The sequence below is a fragment of the Nomascus leucogenys genome, chromosome 8 (genome assembly GCF_006542625.1).
Source record: "Nomascus leucogenys isolate Asia chromosome 8, Asia_NLE_v1, whole genome shotgun sequence".
Taxonomy (NCBI): domain Eukaryota; kingdom Metazoa; phylum Chordata; class Mammalia; order Primates; family Hylobatidae; genus Nomascus; species Nomascus leucogenys.
In genome coordinates, this window is record NC_044388.1 from 105,904,663 (window position 1) to 105,921,660 (window position 16,998).

Here is a 16,998-nt window from a genome sequence, read left to right on the forward strand (position 1 = left end):
ACAGGAATTTATTTCTTACGTTTGTGGAGACTGGGAAGTCCAACATCCAGATGCTTTCTCACATGGCAAGAGAGAGTGGAAGCAAGTTCCCTGGTGTCTCTTTTTATAAGGGCACTGATCCAATCTTGAGGGCCCCACCCTCATGACCTTATCAAACCCTAATCACCTCCGAAAGTCCCCAATCTCCAACACCATCACATTGGGGATTTGGAGTTTGACACACAAATTCTAGGGGGACACAATTCGGTCCTTAGCAAAAGGCCCCACTGGGTGTCTGCTCTGCCTCTCAGAACTGCACCCCACACCAGCAAAAGGGGGTGGCAACCTCCATGCTAGATTCCAATAGTATTTATTTATTGAGATGGAGTTTTGCTCTTGTCGCCCGGCTGGAGTGCAATGGCGCAATCTCAGCTCACTGCAACCTCCACCTCCCCGGTTCAAGTGGTTCGCCTGCCTCAGCCTCCCAAGTAGGTGGGATTACAGGCGCCTGCCACCATGGCTGACTAATTTTGTATTTTTAGTAGAGACGGGGGTTTCTCCATGTTGGTCAGGCTGGTCTCAAACTCCTGACCTTAGGTGATCCACCCGCCTCAGCCTCCCAAAGTGCTGGGATTACAGGCGTGAGCCACCGCGTCCAGCCGCTACCAAGGGTTATTGAGGAGACATTGAATGAGCTTGTGTGTTGGGCATGGAATTGGATATGGGAACAGCCAGGAATAAAGCAGCTAGAGTCCCTGGCCTGGGGATCCCCCCGCCTGTGTTCCTACACACCCAAACCCAGTGGGACGAGGCACAACTAGCTGCAGCCACAAGCAAAGCGGGTTCCTTCTGCCCAGTGACTGCCCCAGAATGTCCTTCCAGTCCCTTCCCAGATAACGAGGAGAGAACTGCTTCCTTTAAAGTTACCAGAACTTAATTCCATAACCTTTCAGTCGCTTTTGTTATCAAAATACTTCTTAAGACTGGGATTATTATTATTATTATTTTTTGAGATGGAGTCTTGCTTTGTCACCCGGGCTGGAGTGCAGTGGCATGATCTCCGCTCACTGCAAGCTCCGCCTCCGGGGTTCACGCCATTCTCCTGCCTCAGCCTCCCGAGTAGCTGGGACTACAGGCGCCCGCCACCACGCCTGGCTAATTTTTTGTATTTTTTTAGTAGAGACGGGGTTTCACCGCATTAGCCAGGACGGTCTCGATCTCCTGACCTTGTGATCCGCCCACCTCGGCCTCCCAAAGTGCTGGGATTACAGGCATGAGCCACCGCGCCCGGCCTCAAGACTGAGATTATTTAATAATTGGTGTGTTATACCCAATTCGCCTCCTCTAGCCCTCCCCATTCCTCCTGCCTGGCATTGAGTGGAGGCCGGGCTCTCCCTTCATGGGTGCCTGGGGCGGCTCTGAGGCCCCCACTTGGGCTGCTGACCTAGCTTGTGGTCCAAGCGTTCCTCTCTATGTAGCAAAAGGGACAGATGGCCAAAACACCCTTACATTTCTTATTCACTTGTAAAATTTTTGTACAATATGTTACATTTCTTAAAAGAGCAAGAGCTATTGTATCAATCTCTTTTTTGGTAAAAACAAAAGCAAATTTCCAGGCCTAGAGAGAGCTGTGCGTTTATATCAGCAGAGCAAAAGGTCTGAAGGAGGAAACCCAGCGGTAACAGTGTTCATCATCTCAGGGACAAGGACCGGGAAAGGCAGGGTGGGAGACCTCCCGTCCCTCATTGACACATATCTGTGTCATCGGGAATTCTATTCACAGGCTCATTTCACACCAGGAAGCCTTGCTTTATGTATTAGTATTCTCCAGAGAAACAGAACCAATAGGAGATAGGTATATAGAAACACATGCACATATATAGTCTATATATGTTTATATGTAGAATAGAAACAGACCAATAGGAGATAGATCTATCTATAGAAACACATGCACACACATACATATATATGTACTCTATATATGTTTATATAGAGAGAGAATAGAAACAGAACCTATAGGAGATAGTTATATATATAACTACATACATATATAAATAAATATATAATATATATAACTAGTTATATGTATTTAAAAATATATAAATGTGGCCGGGTGCGGTGGCTCACACCTGTAATCCCAACACTTTGGGAGGCCAAGATGGGTGGATCACCTGAGGTCAGGAGTTTGAGACCAGCCTGACCAGCATGGAGAAACCCCGTCTCTACTAAAAATGCAAAATTAGGCTGGCGTGGTGGCGCATGCCTGTAATCCCAGCTACTCGGGAGGCTGAGGAAGAAGAATCGCTTCAACCCAGGAGGCGGAGATTGCAGTGAGCCTAGATGGTGCCATTGCACTCCAGCCTAGGCAACAAGAGCGAAACTCTGTCTCAAAAAAAAAAAAAAAAAAAAAAAAAAAAAAAAATATATATATATATATATATATATATATATATATATGCATGTGTTTCTACACATATATCTATCTCCTATTGGTTCTGTTTCTATTCTATATATAAAGAATATATGTGTGTGTCTATATATCAAACTACATATATGTTTATATATAACTATATATGTTTATATATAACTATATATGTTTATATATTATATATAGCTATATATGTTTATATATTATATATAACTATATATGTTTATATATTATATATAGTTACATATAATATATATGTTTATATATACTATGTAAATATATATAGTTTATATATTAATATATATAACTCTCTCTCTCTCTCTCTCTCTCTATATATATATATATATATATATTATTTTGTTTAGATACCCAGGCCAGAGTGCAGTGGCGCAGTCTTGGCTTACCGCAATCTCTGACTCCTGGGTTCAAACGATTCTTGTGCCTCAGCCTCCCAAGTAGCTGGGATTACAGGTGCACAAGCCATCACACTTGGCTAATTTTTGTATTTTTGTAGAAACAGGATTTTGCCATGTTGGCCAGCCTGGTCTTGAACTCCTGACCTCAAGTGATCCACCCACCTCAGCCTCCCAAAGTGCTGGAATTACAGGCATGAGCCACTGTGCCTGGCCTAGATACACACACACACACACACACACGCACACATGCACACACACATTCTTTTTTTTTTTTTTTTTTTTTTTTTTTTTGAGACGGAATCTTGCTCTGTCCTCCAGGCTGGAGTGCAGTGGCGCAATCTCGGCTCACTGCAAGCTCCGCCTCCCGGGTTCACGCCATTCTCCTGCCTCAGCCTCCTGATTAGCTGGGACTACAGGCGTCCGCCACCACGCCCAGCTAATTTTTTTTTTTTTTTTTTTGTATTTTTAGTAGAGACGGGGTTTCACCGTGTTAGCCAGGATGGTCTCAATCTTCTGACCTTGTGATCTGCCCGCCTCGGCCTCCCAAAGTGATGGGATTACAAGCTTGAGCCACCGCGCCCGGCCGCACACACACATTCTATGTATGTTTATATAGAGAATACAGAACCAATAGGATACACACACACACACACACACACACACACACACCCTCTCTATATATTAGAAAGATCTAGCATAAGAAATTGGAAGCCGGGCACGGTGGTTCACGCCTGTAATCCCAGCACTTTGGGAGGCCGAGGCAGGCTGATCACCTGAGGTCGGGAGTTTGAGACCAGCCTGACCAACATGAAGAAATCCCATCTTTACTAAAAATAAAAAATTAGCCGGGTGTGGTGGCACATGCCTGTAATCCCACCTACTCGGGAGGCTGAGGCAGGAGAATCGCTTGAATCCGGGAGGCAGAGGTTGCAGGGAGGCAGAGGTTGCAGTGAGCTGAGATCACATCATTGCACTCCAGCCTGGGCAACAGAGGGAGAATCTGTCCTAAAAAAAAAAAAAAAAAAGATTATTTTGAACCTGGACAACATGGCGAAACCCCGTCTCTACTAAAAATACAAAAAAAATTAGCCAGGTGGCACATGACTGTAATCCCAGCTACTGAGGAGGCTGAGGCAAGAGAATCACTTGAACCCAGGAGGCAGAGGTTGCAGTGAGCTGAAACTGAGCCACTGAACTCCAGCCTGGGTGACAGAGGAGACTCTGTCTCAAAAAAAAAGAAAAAAAAGGCAGGAAGGCAGGAAGGCAGGAAGGCAGGAAGGAAGGAGAGAGAGAAAGAAGAAAGAAAGAAAGAAAAAGAGAGAGGGAGGGAGGGAGGAAGAAAAGGAAGGAAGGAAGGAAGGAAGGAAGGAAGGAAGGAAGGAAGGAAGGAAGGACTGATAGATTTTAAAAATGATTATTTAGGGTCAGGCGCGGTGGCCTGTAATCCCAGCACTTTCGGAGGCCATGGTGGGCAGAACACCTGAGGTCAGGAATTCGAGACCAGCCTGGACAACATGGCGAAACCCCATCTCTACTGAAAACACAAAAATTGGCTGAGCGTGGTGGCGCATGCCTGTAATCCCAGCTACTCGGGAGGCTGAGGAATGAGAATCCCTTGAACCCAGGAGGCAGAAGTTGCAGTGAGCTGAGATTGCACCACTGCACTCCAGCCTGGGCGACAAGAGTGAAACTATGTCTCAAAAAAAAAAAAAGATTGTTTAATCAGCATCTCCTAAGAACAATAACATTCTTATATAATCCTTCCATCTCAGCCTCCTGAGTAGCTGGGACTACAGACACACCACCATGCCCAGCCGATTTTTAAATTTTTCATAGAGACAGGGTCTCACTATGTTGTCCCGGGTGGTCTCAAACTCCTGGACTCAAGTGATACTCCCACCTCGGCCTCCCAAAGTGCTGGGATTACAAGAATGAGCCACCACGCCCAGCCCTGACTTTTTTGTTGTTGTTCATTCCAAAGAACATTAAGTTTATCCCTGTGCTGGCCCTGGGATATGAGCGAGACAAACACCACCCCTTCCCAGAGGAATGCACAGCCCAGTCTAGGCAGAGCAAATACATGGTGAGGATTCTAGGGCCAAGAAGAGGGCAGGGATAAGATCACATGAGCTTAAGTTATGAGGCCCTGTGTGCCTGCTGGAGATAGGATAGTCTTCTCACTCTGTTGCCTAGGGTGGGTGCAGTAATGTGGTCACAGCTCACTGCACCCTTGAACTCCTGGGCTCAAGGGATCCTCCCACCTTAGCCTCCCAAACAGCTGGGACTACAGGCTAGGTAATGTTATTATCATCCCTACTTTTCAGATCAGAAAACGGAAGCCTAGAAAGGCTAAGACCATCACCCAGGTTCACGGAGCTGATCAGGAGCAGAGCCAGAAGATGGACTCAGGGCCTTTATGCCAAAGCCCAGGCATTCAGACTAACATGAATCATTCCAGCCTCCAGAAGGTGCACATGCCTCTGGTTGGTTCAGTGAACAGGAGTGGAATGATATCAATCAGACAAAAGGAAAGGGTCCAGGCACGGTGGTTCACATCTATAATCCCAGCACTTCGGGAGGCCGAGGTGGATCACCTGAGCTCAGGAGTTTGAGACCAGCCTGGTCAACATGGCGAAACCCCGTCTCTACTAAAAAAATACAAAAATTAACTGGGCATGGTGTCACGCACCTGTAGTCCCAGCTACTTGAGAGGTTGAGGCAGGAGAATCGTTTGAACCCAGGAGGCTGAGGTTGCAGTGAGCTGAGATCACGGCCACTGCACTCCAGCCTGGGCGACAGAGCGATACTCCACCTCAAAAACAAAACAAAACAAAACAAAAAACAAACAAAAAAACCCAAAGGGATAGAAACTGGAATTTCCCTGAACCCGTGTTGGCATCTGTTTTAATGCTTAACAGCTGCATCTCGGGTAACTTAGGAGGCTAGAAAATAGGTACTTTGGCCGGGCGCGGTGGCTCACGCCTGTGATCCCAGCACTTTGGGAGGCCGAAGTGGGCGGATCACGAGGTCAGGAGATCGAGACCATCCTAACACGGTGAAACCCCGTCTCTACTAAAAATACAAAAAATTAGCCAGGCGTGGTGGCGGGCGCCTGTAGTCCCAGCTACTCGGGAGGCTGAGGCAGGAGAATGGTGAGAACCCAGGAGGTGGAGCTTGAAGTGAGCCAAGATTGCGCCACTGCACTCCAGCCTGGGCAGCAGAGTGAGACTCTGTCTCAAAAAAAAAAAAGAAAGAAAGAAAGAAAGAAAATAGGTACTTTACCAACACCTGTGAATGGTATTGAATGGTATTGCTACTTTAACTAGGGGTTCTTTTGTTACCTGACTCCTGTTTTTCTTTTTCATTTTCTTTTTTTCAAGACAGAGTTTTACTCTGTTGCCAGGCACGATTGTGGATCACTGCAGCCTCAAACTCCTGGGTTCAAGTGAACCTCCTGCCTCAGCCTCCAGAGTAGCTGGGACTACAGGCGCCATGCCACCACGCCCAGCTAATATTTTATTTTTTGTAGAGACAGGGGTCTTGCTATGTTGCCCAGGCTGATCTCGAACTCCTGGACTCAAGCAATATGCCCTCCTCAGCCTCCCAAAGTGCTGGGATTACCAGGGTGAGCCACCGCACCCAGCTGTGACTGCTGTTTTTCTACCTTTACCTGTCTCTCATGTTCTCAAGTAAATTATCGTCCTCTGTTTCTCTCTTGCAAAAACTGATTATTCCTTGTGTCAAGTTGCTAGAAGGATCCCACAGCCCTCCCTCGGGTCTCCCCATTTCTAACCCGTAGTACTAGCGCCATCTAGTGGTTAGATTAGGGAAGTACCCCAGGCTCCCTCTGCCAAGCCCCTGGCGAGGCACCGTTGGGGAGAAATGGATGCTTTCTAGCCCTTCTCTCACCGGCAAAAATAGCAACACTCTTCAGCTTACCAAAGGCCAGATTCTCCTGATGTGTGTAAGCTACCCATCTAGAGACCATCTTAACTTTTTCATTTAATTATAAACTATTTCATCAAAGATAGAGGAGAGAACATACTCTCCACCCAGATTTAACAGAGATTACATTTTGCATTTGCTATATTTGCTTCAAATCTTTTTTTTTTTTTTTTTTTTTTGAGACAGGGTCTCGCTTTGTTGCCCAGGCTGGAGTGTAGTGGCGCCATCACAGCTCACTGCAACCTCAACCTCCCGGGCTCAAGCAATCCTCCCACCTCAACTTCCGGAGTAGCTGGGACTATAGGTGCCCAACACCACACCCAGCTAATTATTGTATTTTTTGTAGAGACAGGGTCTTGTTATGTTAAACTCCTGGACTCAAGTGATCCTCCTGCCTCAGCCTCCCAAAGTGCTGGGATTACAGGCATGAGCCACCGTGCCCGGCCTAGATCTCTATATCTTTAATAAAACTAAAGCTTCAAGCCCCATCACTTTGGGATTCCTGTCCAAAAGTTATCTCCATGCCTAAGTTGAAGTATATCAATTCCTTTTTTAAAAAATGTTTGTCACTCTCAGGATATGCTTAAATAGTAATTCCCTTTTGTGTTTAGTTTTTACTTCAGCTACACATGTATTATGTGTCCATAAAAATGGATGGAGTGCTGTGGTGTTTTTTTTTTTTTTTGAGATGGAATCTCGCTCTGTCACCCAGGCTGGAGTGCAATGGTGCAATCTTGGCTCACTGCAACCTCTGCCTCCTGAGTTCAAGCGACTCTCCTGCCTTGGCCTCCCGAGTAGCTGGGATTACAGGCGCCCGCCACCAGGCCCAGATAATTTTGCATTTTTAGTAGAGACAGGATTTCGCCGTGTTGGCCAGGCTGATCTCAAACTCCTGACCTCAGGTGATCTACCCACCTCAGCCTCCCAAAGTGCTGGGATTACAGGCATGAGCCACCTTGCCAAGCTGTTTTATTTTATTTTATTTATTTTATTTTGTTTTATTATTTTTTGAGATGGAGTCTCACTGTTGCCCGGGCTGGAGTGCAGTGGTGCTATCTCGGCTCACTGCAACCTCCACCTCCCAGGTTCAAGCAATTCTTTGCCTCAGCCTCCTGAGTAGCTGGGATTACAGGTGTCCACCATCATGCCCGGCTACTTTTTTGTATTTTTAGTAGAGACGGGGTTTCACCATCTTGGCCAGGCTGGTTTTGAATTCCTGACCTCGTGATCCACCCGCCTTGGCCTCCCAAAATGCTGGGATAACAGGCGTGAGCCACCGCGCCCAGCATGCTGCATTTTTAATATGTAAATAGCCAGTCATTGTGGCTTACGCCTGTAATTCCAGCAATTTGGGAGGCCAAGGCAGGCAGATCACTTGAGGCTGGGAGTTTAAGACCAGCCTGGCCAACATTATGAAACCCTGTCTTTACTAAAAATACAAAAATTAGCTGGGCGTGGTGGCTCATGCCTGTAACTCCAGCTACCCGAGAGGCTGAGGCATGACGATCGTTTTTTCACAGGAGGCGGAGGTAGCAGTAAGCCGAGATCACACCACTGCACTTTAGCCTGGGCAACAGAGGAAGGAAGGAAGGAAAGAAGGAAGGGAAGGAAGGAAAGAAGGAAGGAAAGGAAGGAAGGAAGGAGGGAGGGAGGGAGAGAGGAGAGTATATATCATCTTGCTACTTTTGTTTTTCCTCAACTCTGACTCCTGAGATTTACTGATATGGAAACACAATAGTTCAAGTGTATCCATTTTTAACTGCTATATAATATTTCACTGTAGAACTGAACAATGGTTCATCCATTCTCTTAGTGATGGAAAATTAGGTTTGATTCCAATGTCTAATGTCATAAATCATGTTGCCATGAGCATCCTTGAATGTGTTTCCACATGCAAATGTGTGGGTTCCTACAGGGCAGGGCTCCGCACCCTCCTTGCCTCGAAGGTCACAGGTGAGCAGCAGGAAGGCCTGCGGTAGCCAGAGCTGTGGCCCAGGCAGCTCCTCTGCCAGCTCCTCCCCTAGCTTCACTGGCTGTACAAATACCTACATTGTCCACACGAGCCATAATGTGATAAAGACTCAAAGAGTGGAATTTCTGGGTTGCAGGGTACACACATCTTCAGCTTCACTGGACATTGCCAAACTGGCCTTGTCTTCTTCCTTTGCTCTTTAACTGACTTCAGGGACTCTTGTTGTCCCCAAGAAATCTGGGGGCTGCCATTTTCTGGGTATGTAGCTTAGGACTGAAGATCATCCAACCATCTATTCATTTCACAAATATTTGTTGACATCTGCTGTGCCATGGGTAATAAAGTTGTTTGTCTCTGACCCAGGAGACTCATGTCTTTGCCAGCCACCATGTAACTGGCAGGCTAACTTGTGGGCTTACAAGCAGGGCAAAATATCAGACCCTTCCCAGTTCTTGACAAGATGCTCTCCTTTTCCTGCCATGTGCGAAGCACTGGCCCAAGCCCTGGAGGGTGCGAAAGAGCCAAACCCCTGTCTCTACAAAAAAAAAAAAAAAAATTAATTAGCTGGGTGTGGTGATATGTGCCTAGTTCTAGCTACTCTTGAGGCTAAGGAGGGAGGACTGCTTGAGCCCAGGAGATTGAGGCTGCATTGAGCCATGATCATACCACTGTACTCCAGCCTGGGCAAGAGAGTGAGACCCGTTTCTTTAAAAAAAAAAAAAAAAAAAGTCCCTATGGATACAACCCATTAACCTCCTTCTCCAACCTCGGATTGGTACCTTGGTGGTTGTCAGGCCTCTGAGCCCAAGCTAACCCATCATATCCCCTGTGACCTGCATGTATACATCCAGATGGCCTGAAGCAACTGAAGAACCACAAAAGATGACATTCCACCATTGTGGTCTGTTCCTGCCCCACCCTCAACTGATCAACTGACCTGATGACAATACACGCTCCCCGCCCTTGCGATAATGCACTTTGTGATATTCCCCACCCCCCCCCGCCCTATATTCTCCCCGCCCTAAAGAAGGTACTTTGTAATATTTTCCCCGCCCTTGAGAATGTACTTTGTAAGATCCACCCCCTGCCCACAAAAAAATTGCTCCTAACTCCATTGCCTATCCCAAACCTATAAGAACTAATGGTAATCCCACCACCCTTTGCTGACTCTCTTTTCAGACTCGGCCCGCCTGCACCCAGGTGAAATAAACAGCCTTGTTGCTCACACAAAGCCTGATGGTGGACTCTTCACACGGAAGCGTGTGACAGTGGTGTGTGATCCCTTTGGACAGCAGCTTTCCTTTCCCCACTGTTTTGCTTTCTAAGCGGGTTGACAGCCCTTGAGTCCACAACCACTGGGAGGTCAACGGGCGTGGGCAAGTCTCAGGGTAAAAAGAAGCCAGCTCAGGGATAACCATATCCTGCAGAGCACTCACCGGTGAACAACTGAGCCTTGACTGAAAATAAATGACGGCCAAGGTCACACAGTCTATAGCGGCGTGGCTGGGCTTCAGACCAGTTATTCCCACGCCCAGCGCTTGGCCATCCCGTTTGTGATCGGTTTGGGGCTGGAGGTGGCACTTGGTTAGGGAACAATAGTGGGAGACCAGAGTACTGTGTATTCACAAGCCCAAAGAGCAGGAAGCTTTTCAACAGCAGCAGTAGCAATATCCTTGGGGTGTATTTCAACAATATTGCACTTATAAAGAATTCTCCATGGGACAGCAGGAATATCTCAGGTAAGGTTGGTAGAGCTTGGAGGAACGAAGCCTGGAGGGATTATGAAAGCAAAATGGACAATATGTGCCTGTACTTCCCCCAGCACAGCACTGATCCCACTGGACACTTATCCCACTGCCCCTCCGCCCCCACCTCCTGACCAGGTGGGCGTCCTGGTGGGTGGCGCCAAGTCTTTCTTATTGACTGTTGAGTCCCAACACCTGACAAAGAGGAAGCCCCCGGCCACAAGTAGATGGGCGATGCATTTCCAGCATGAGTAGAATGGATGATAGTGGCCCAGAGTTCAAGGAGAGAACTTCCTGGAAGACTTGGCTCCCACACCAGCCACCCCCTTATTTATTTATTTATTTATTTATTTATTTATTTATTTATTTATTTATTTTTGAGACAGAGTCTCACTCTGTTGCCTGGGCTGGAGTGCAGTGGTGCAATCTTGGCTCACTGCAACCTCCATCTTCCGGGTTCAAGAGATTCTCCTCCCTCAGCCTCCCAAGTAGCTGGGATTACAGGCACCCGCCACTATGCCCGGCTAATTTTGTGTATTTTTAGTAGAGACAGGGTTTCACCATGTTGGCCAGGCTGGTCTCAAACTCCTGACCTCGTGATTCGCCTGTCTCAGCCTCCCAAAGTGCTGGGATTACAGGTGTGAGCCACCGTGCCTGGCCGCTAGCCATCTCCTTATTATCTCCAGGTTCCTGCACGTCTGTCTCACCGTACTTGCATCCCACACTGTGGCCACTTGTTTACTGGTCTGTCCTGAAAGCCCTCTGCTGAGAGGCCTCCACGCTCATCATCTCAAGTGACCCTCAGGCAACCCTATAAGGCAGGGACAACCATGCCACCAATGAGGAAACCGAGACCTAGAAGGGTTGGGCAACCTGTCCAGGGTCATGTTCATGGTCAAGGCAGAGGTGGAATTGGAACCCAGGCATTGTGCTCCTCCCTGTTGGACTGTTGGGGGAAAGAGGCAGGACAGTGGGGTGGAGCCCCCACATGAGCCGAGCGTCTGTCCTGGCTCCAGCACTTTCTTTCTTTTTTTCTTTTCTTTTTTTTTTTTGAGACGGAGTCTCGCTCTGTCGTCCAGGCTGGAGTGCAGTGGCACAATCTCGGCTCACTGCAACCTCTGCCTCCTAGGTTCAAGCAATTCTCCTGCCTCAGCCTCCTAAGTAGCTGGGATTACAGGCGCACACCACCATGCCCGGCTAATTTTTTGTATTTTTAGTAGAGACGGGGTTTCACCACGTTGGTCAGGCTGGTCTCAAACTCCTGACCTCATGATCCGCCCGCCTCGGCCTCCCAACAGCACTTTCTATATGTTTAGGAACTCCCTTGGGCAAGTGATTTCATTTTTCTGCAAGTCACCTTCTTTGCCTGCAAAATGCAGATTTCCACTCTGCTACCTCACAGGGTTGCTTTGGATTTAAATGAGATAATGACTGTAGCGCTCTCAGAGCCTGGCACTGACCAAGCATTTCATAAATAAAATACTATCTATTTAATAATAATATTTGTAACCGTCTATAACAAGTATACTAATCTATAGTGACAGAACGAGATCGGTGGTTGACAGGGAGGGAACGTGAGGGGAGAGACGAGAGAAAGGGATGACAAGGTGGCACGAGGAATCTTCTGGGCATGGTGGGTATGTTCACGACCTTGTTTGTGGCGATGGTTGCATGGGTGCATACAAATGTCAAAACTTAGCAAATTGCACTTTTTTTTTTTGAGATGGAATTTCACTCTTGTCACCTACGCTGGAGTGCAGTGGCACGATCTGGGCTCACTGCCAACTCCACCTCCCGGGTTCAGGTGATTCTCCTGCCTCAACCTCCCAAGTAGCTGGGATGACAGGTGCTCACCGCCACGCCCAGCTAATTTTTGTATTTTTAGTAGAGATAGTTTTAGTAGAGCTGGGTGCTGCAAATTGCACACTTTAAATATGTGCAGCTTGTTCTATGTCAATGATACCTCAATAAAGCAGTGTGAAAGCACATGAGATATTCTATAATCTTAGGATTTCATAGAAATAGGGCTGGGCTCAGTGGTTCACGCCTGTAATCCCGGCACTTTGAGAGGCCGAGGCAGGGGGATCACCTGAGCTTAGGTGTTCGAGACCATCCTGGGCAACATGGCAGAACCCTGTCTCTACTACAAATATAAAAATTAGCCAGGCATGATGGCACATGCCTGTAATCCCTGCTACTCCGGAGGCTGAGGTGGGAGGATTGCTTGAGGCTGCGATCTTGAGCCATCACTGCACTCCAGCCTGGGTGATAGAGTGAGATCCTGTATTTTAAAAAAAGATTTCATAGAAATAGGCCACACATGGTGGCATGCACGTGTAATCCCAGCTACTCTGGAGGCTGAGGCAGGAGGATTGTGTGAGGCCAGAGGTTCAAGGCTGCAGTGAGCTATGATCACACCTGTGAAAAACCACCACACTCCAATCTGGGCAACATGGTGAGACCCTGTCTCAAAAAACAAAACAACAAAACAAAAAGGTTCCATAGAAATAAACTGTGTATTATTGATACACAAAATACCAAACAAGAAAAGGAGAATACCAAATACCATGTACCCCTTGGAAGGCCCCCCGAAAGATAGAGGCACTAGGATTTGGATGAGAACAGAATTTAATGTAACTTTTGACTTTTTTTTTTTCGAGACAGGGTCTCGCTCTGTCTTCAGGCTAGAGTGCAGTGGTGCGATCACAGCTCACTGCAGCCTTGACCTCCAAGCCGAAGCAATCCTCCCACCTCAGCCTCCTGGGTAGTTGGGACTACAGGAACTCGCCACCACATCCGGCTAAATTTTGTAGTTTATAGTAGAGGCTGGTCTCAAACTGCAGGACTCGAGCAATCCACCCACCTTGGCCCCCCAAAGTATTGGGATTACAGGTGTGAGCCACAGCACCCAGCGGAACTGTTGACATGTTAAATAATCTAGACTTTTGAACTTTTTCTGTTAAGTTGTTGTTTTTAGCCCATCTGGAGGTTACAGATAAGCCCAGCTGCAGGTCCTCAAACCTGCAGCTCACCAGCACCCTCTAGTGCCTTCTCGGTGTGAGCACATGAAGTCTCCTATCTGTGGGCAGTTTCCCGTCTATCAGCACAAGGACACCTCTCTTTACAATCCTCACGTCTGACGCTGGGTGGGAAATGGGTGTGGACCCGGGGCGCTGTCTCTGGTCCTGAAAGACACAGTCAGCCGCGAAACCTAAATCCAGAGCCCTCTCTGCAGCTGAATCACCCTTCCACACCTTTCCCGGGCCTTCTTTCCATTTATGATGGCCTCAGAGAGTAAGCTGGTAGTTTTGAATGTTTTGGATTGACAATTTAAATGTCGTAGGCAATGCTTCTGGAGAGCAATGATAGAGTAAGGAGAGTGGCCGGGCGTGGTGGCTCACGCCTGTAATCCCAGCACTTTGGGAGGCTGAGGCAAGCGGATCACAAGGTCAAGAGATTGAGACCATCCTGGCCAACATAGTGAAATCCCGTCTCTACTAAAAATACAAAAATACATTAGCCGGGCGTGGTGGCGCATGCCTGTAATCCCAGCTACTTGGGAGGCTGAGACAGGAGTATCGCTTGAATCCGGGAGGTGGAGGTTGCAGTGAGCTGAGATCACACCACTGCACTCCAGCTGGGCGACAGAGCGAGACTCCATCTAAAAGAAAAAAAAAAGAAGAAAGAAAGGAAGAAAGAAAGAAACAAAGAAAGAAAGAAAAAGGCGAATGGGAATGAGTGTGAGAAGAAAGAAAGAAACAAAGAAAGAAAGAAAAAGGCGAATGGGAATGAGTGTGAGATGACTAATATGCTGGCCTTCTAGCACCGCAGGACGACGGCCACCACAGATTCGGACAATTTATGAAAACCAAATATACAGTTTTAAAATAGAATGTGGGCCTAAATACCTGGAATCATGCCCTTGGTAAGATTTGTAACAAAAAGATTAATATGAGGCCAGGCACAATGGCTCACATCTGCAATCCCAGCACTTTGGGAGGCCGAGGCGGGTGGATCACTTGAGGTCAGGAGTTCAAGACCAGCCTGGGCAACATGGTGAAACCCCGTCTCTACTAAAAATACAAAAATTAGCTGGGCATGATGGCGGGCGCCTGTAATCCCAGCTACTCAGAAGGCTAAAACATGAGAATCGCTTGAACTCAGGAGGCAGAGGTTGCAGTGAGCCAAGATTACACCACTGCACTCCAGCCTGGACAACAGAGCGAGACTCTGTCTCAAAAAAAAGAATTAATATGAACGGAGTTAATAATTTGAATGGAGCAGTAGATCCAAGAGCCATACTGGTGCTGACCAAATGGCAGCATTTATTATATAAAGCTTCAACGTGGTCCTGCAAGAGCTCTGGCACCTAATGACATCTAAAGAAAATGTGAAAGTCCCTCAGCTGCCTGAAGGACAGTGTTATGGCAACTAACCCAAAAGAAAAGCTACAGGTCCTCCTTGCCTTTTTAATTTAAGCAGTCTTCATTGTTCACAGCAGTAAATTTTCTTTTTGGTTGTTGTTGGGTTTTTTTGTTTGTTTTTTGTTTTTTTTAAGATGGAGCCTCCCTCTGTCGCCCAGACTGGAATGCAGTGGTGCGATCTCAGCTCACTCCGCCTCCCAGGTTCAAGCAATTCTTTGCCTTAGCCTCCTGGGTAGCTGGGATTACAGGTGCCCACCACCACTCCCAGCTAATTTTTGTATTTTTAGTAGAGACGGGGTTTCACCATGTTGGCCAGGCTGGTCTCAAATTCCTGACCTCAAGTGATCTGCCCCTCTTGGCCTCCCAAAGTGCTGGGATTACAGGCATGAGCCACCGCACCTGGCCCACAGCAGTAAATTTTCTAGATATGTCTTGCAGAAATCAAAGAACTGGAAAGAAAGTTATCATTCAAGGGCAAATTATCTTTTTTTTTTTTGAGATGAAGTCTCGCTCTATTGCCCAAGCTGGAGTGCAGTGGTGCAATCTTGGCTCACTGCAGTCTCCACTTCCCGGGTTCACGCCATTCTCCTGCCTCAGCCTCCCGGGTAGCTAGACTACAGGTGCACGCCACCACGCCCGGCTAATTTTTATATTTTTAGTAGCGACGGGGTTTCACCATGTTGGCCAGGCTGGTCTTGAACTCCTGACCTCAGGCGATCCATCCACCTTGGCCTCCCAAAGTGCTGGCATTGCAGGCGTGAATCGCCATGCCCAGACCAAGGGCAAATTATTGTAAGATAATATAAATGTCACCTGTAAATGTGTGAGAATCTTTTAAAAGATACTATAAATGATACTAATTTTGTTGATTTGAAATATATGTTGTTTTGTTTGCATGGTGGTGTATGCCTGTAGTCCCAGCTACTCTGGAGGATGAGCCAGAGCAAGACTCTGTCTCACAAAAAAAAAAAAAAGAAAAAGAAAAAAAATTTCACTTTGGGAGTCTGGGGCAGGCAGATCGCTTGAGCTCAGGAGTCTGAGACTAGCCTGGGCAACATGGTGAAACCTCGTCTCTCCAAAAAAAAAAAAAAGTTAGCCAGTCATGGTGACGTTCACTTATAGTCTCAGCTACTTGAGAGGCGATGTGGGAGAATTGCTTGAGCCCAGAAGGCAGAGATTGTGGTGAGCCGAGATCAAGGCACTGCACTCTATACTGACCACAGGGCCAGACCCTGTCTCAAAAATAAAAACATGAAAAGGAAAAAATTGTTAACTCTAAAAAGAGGAGAAATGGGCCAGGTGCGGTGGCTTAACACCTGTAATCCCAGCACTTTGGGAGGCCCAGGTGGGCGGATCATGAGGTCAGGACATCCAGACCATCCTGGCTAACATGGTGAAACCCCGTTTCTACTAAAAATACAAAACATTAGCCAGGCATCGTGGCACACACTTGTAATCCCAGCTACTCAGGAGGCTGAGGCAGGAGAATAGCTTGAACCTGGGAGGCAGAGGTTGCAGTGAGCCAAGGTCATGCCACTGCACTCCAGCCTGGGCGACAGAGGGACTCCATCTCAAAAATAAATTAATTAAATTAAATAAAAGAGGAAGAATGCGGCACAAAACAATGTCAGGATCATTATGAAGTGAGGGCAGGGAGAAATTGCTGGGGCCACCCAGAGCGCTCGCTGTGAGGGGTCTTAAGGCCCTTTACCTTGTTGCTGTCTTCCCATGCTCCATGGATTTCAGTAGCAAACTTTGAGATAAATGATCAAATGGCAAATCAGAAAACACCCACACTTTTTTATTTTTGAGACAGAGTCTCGCTCTGTCCCCCCAGCTGGAGTGCAGTGGTGTGATCTCGGGTCACTGCAACCTCCGCCTCCCGGGGTTCACCCCATTCTCCTGCCTCAGTCTCCTGAGTAGCTGGGACTACAGCCACCTGCCACCACACCCGTCTTATTTTTGTATTTTCAGTAGAGATGGGGTTTCACCATGTTGGCCAGGCTGGTCCTGAACTCCTGACCTCAGGTGATCTGCCTGCCTCGGCCTTCCAAAGTGCTGGGATTATAGGCGTCAGCCACCGTGCCTG

The 16,998-nt window shown here is 47.3% G+C and overlaps 1 pseudogene; it reads left to right on the forward strand.

The window, feature by feature from the left end:
- Nucleotides 1–10,456: 10,456 nt before the first annotated feature.
- LOC101176756 lies at nt 10,457–14,920 on the forward strand (annotated as a pseudogene).
- Nucleotides 14,921–16,998: the final 2,078 nt, after the last annotated feature.